This window comes from Fragaria vesca, linkage group LG2, assembly GCF_000184155.1.
Source record: "Fragaria vesca subsp. vesca linkage group LG2, FraVesHawaii_1.0, whole genome shotgun sequence".
Lineage (NCBI taxonomy): Eukaryota > Viridiplantae > Streptophyta > Magnoliopsida > Rosales > Rosaceae > Fragaria > Fragaria vesca.
Window position 1 is genome coordinate 1,485,809 of NC_020492.1, and position 3,666 is coordinate 1,489,474.

Below are 3,666 nucleotides of genomic sequence, written 5' to 3' on the forward strand. Positions count from 1 at the left end.
CCCTTGCTACTACTTCTACTGGAATGTTAACCCATGCTACTGCTTCTATTGGAATTAACTGTTACTACACTAAGTTATTAAAAACCTGCTACTGTATTCCATTTACTAGAATGTTAACTTCTGCTACTACTTCTACTGGAATTAACTGCTACTACACTAAGTTATTAAAAACCTACTATTGTATTCCATTTATTGGAATGCTAACCCCTGCTACTACTTCTACTGGAATTAACTGCTACTACACTAAGTTATTGAAAACTTGCTACTATATTTCATTTACTGAAAAATCTCAAAATGAAAGACTTTTCTCTTCTAAAAACATATAAGGTTAGTTTGGTAAATTAAATCATGACACATGACATACAGAGAAAAGATTGTCCTTAATTGTTAAAAACTGTCCTTATTTGTTTAACAACAACACAAGTGGATTTATTTGTGTTTCAAATTCTTTTAGAGGATGTATATGTGATTTGCTTTAACTAATATAAGGACTTACTCGCAAAATAAGCAAATAACTATATATACTTTAGCAAATCACATATACATCCTCCAAAAGGATTTGAAACACAAACAAATCCACTTGTTTTGTTGTTAAACAAATAAGTACAGTTTTTAACAATTAAGGACAATCTTTTCTTTACATGCCATGTGTCACGATTTAATTTACCAAACTAACCCTACACTAATTAGATATACTTTTAGAAAAGAAAAGTCTCTCATTTTGAGATTTTTCAGTAAATAAAATAAAGTAGCAGATTTTTAATAATTTAATGTAGTAGCAGTTAATTTCAATAGAAGTAGTAGCAGGGGTTAACATCCTATTAGTAATAGCAGTAAATTCCAGTAGAAGTAGTAGCAGGGGTTAACATAACAACAACATAGTAGCAACACACAACAACAACAACACGTAGCAGCAGCGCATAGCAGCAGCATGAATCAACAATACGCAGTAGCAACACACAACAACAACACATAGTAGTTGTACACAGTAGCATCATGAATCAATAACACGTAGCAACATAAATCAATAACACGTAGTAGCAACACACAACAACAACACGTAGTAACTGTACATAGCAGCAGCATGAATCAATAATACGCAGTAGCAACACACAACAACAACACAAAGTAGTTGTACACAGTAGCAGCATAAATCAATAACACGTAGTAGCAACACACAACAACACAAAGTAGTTGTACACAGTAGCAGCATAAATCAAGAACACGTAGTAGCAACACATAACAACAACACAAAGTAGTTGTACACAGTAGCAGCATGAATCAATAACACGTAGTAGCAGCACGAAATGCACGCAGTAGCAGCACACAACAACAACAACACGACACAACAACACCACACAGTAGCAACACATAGAAACAACATGAATCAACAACACGCAGTAGAAGCACATAGCAGCAACAAGTAGGAGCAACACATAGCAGCAACAAGTAGGAGCAACACATAGCAGCAACAAGTAGGAGCAACACATAACAGCAACAAGTAGGAGCAGCACATAACAGCAACAAGTAGTAGCAGCAGCAGCACCACCACCACCACATAACAACAACACACAGTAGCAACATACAACAACAACACGTAGTAGCTGCACATAGCAGCAACATGAATCAACAATACGCAGTAGCAACACACAACAACAACACAAAATAATTGTACACAGTAGCAACATAAATCAATAACACGTAGTAGCAACACACAACAACAACACAATGTAGTTGTACATAGTAGCAACATGAATCAATAACACGTAGTAGCAACACGAAAAGCACGCAATAGCAGCACACAACAATAACAACACAATACAACAACACCACACAGTAGCAACACATAGAAACAACATGAATCAACAACACGCAGTAGAAGCACATAGCAGCAACAAGCAGTAGTAGTAGCAGCAGCACCACATAACAACAACACACAGTAGCAACACACAACAATAACACGTAGTAGCAGCATGAATCAACAACACGCAGTAACAGCACACAACAACAACACAAATTAGTTGTACACAGTAGCAACATGAATCAACAACACGTACTAGCAGCAGCAGCAGCAACAACATACAACAACAACACAGGGTAGCAGCACGAAGAGCACACATTAGCAGCACATAATAGGAACAAGCAGTAGCAGCATGAATCAACAACACGTAGTATCAGCACACAACAACACACAGTAGCAGCACGAAGAGCACACAGTAGCAGCACATAGAAGGAACAAGCAGTAGTAGCACATAATAACAACACACAACAACAAGACGTAATAGTAGCACACAGTAGCAACATGAATCAACAACACGCAGTAACATCACACAACAACAACACAAATTAGTTGTACACAATACACAATAGCAGCATGAATCAACAACACGTAGTAGCAGCACACAAAAAAACAACACATAGTAATAATGGATACTAATGCATTATTCTCCTCCATAGCAGCCATGGCCACTCTCTTCCACCAGCTCCTCGGATTCTGATCCTATTCTTGCACAATCAACTCCATTTAATCATTCCAATTAAAAATTTAACCAAAGAATGACCTAAAATCTAGTCTACAACACAGCCGAAACAAATTCGAGATTCTAAGAAAATCGTAATTCATCCACCTTTACATAAACAATAATCGAAAGCTCGAAACTTAAACCGAATCATGATATAAACAACAGAAAACAAAAAAACACAGATTGAGAAGCTGATCAAGTCAATGCCGAGTGAAACCGAAAATGGAGGCAGTCAATTCTACACTAACAGTTAAAAACAGCCATAAACATGCAGAAATTGAAGAAATCGATCCAAATTTACAATCAAAATCGAAAATTAAAACGCATGCGTAGACCAATTGAGGCACAGAGATGAAGAAACCAGCTTAAATTCTAGCTCATTCTGATAACTTGAACAAAAATTGGATTTCGAATTTAGAGAAGAGGAAGAGAAGTATGTAGATTGCCTGGGGAAAGTGAAGTAGAAGACCCAAAGCGTCTGGGTGTGCTTCTCGATGGATCTGATGTAGGTATCGGGTCGGAGCAAGATGTGCTCTAGCTAGCTCTTCTTCTGGTACATTTCCTCGATCGTCTTGCCGTCCATTGCCGCCACCGTGCTGGCGTTGATGCTGCTCTGCAGCGGACGCTTCTCCACCACCATGGTTTAGAGACCGAAACGAAGCGTACGATGCGTTTTGGGGTCAGAGAGGAGAGAGAGAGAAATGAAATTGAATGTTAGAGAGAGAGAGAGAGAGAGTGTGTATGTGTGTGTGTGTGGCATGGTCTGTAATTTTATCGAAATTCTGAGTATTATGGTTATTATGCATTTAGAATTTGGATTAGGCTTGATGTTGTATTGTTTTGGGTTTGAGCTTCTGTCTTTATTTGTATGAATCTTTTAAAATGTGAGTTTTCTGTGTTTTGTAACTGTTTATGGTAGTGGGATGTCATTTTCTATATATATATACTTCCTCTTCTGATCATCATCATCATGTTGTAACATAATTGGTATGGTTTTATTTTTATTTTTATTATGAATTTGATTACGATCGAGTTGAGAACTTATGACCCAATGACCCATATAGAAAGACCGAGATAGGAAGATAGGTAGGTTTGATCAATATATATATATATATATATATATATATATATATATATATATATA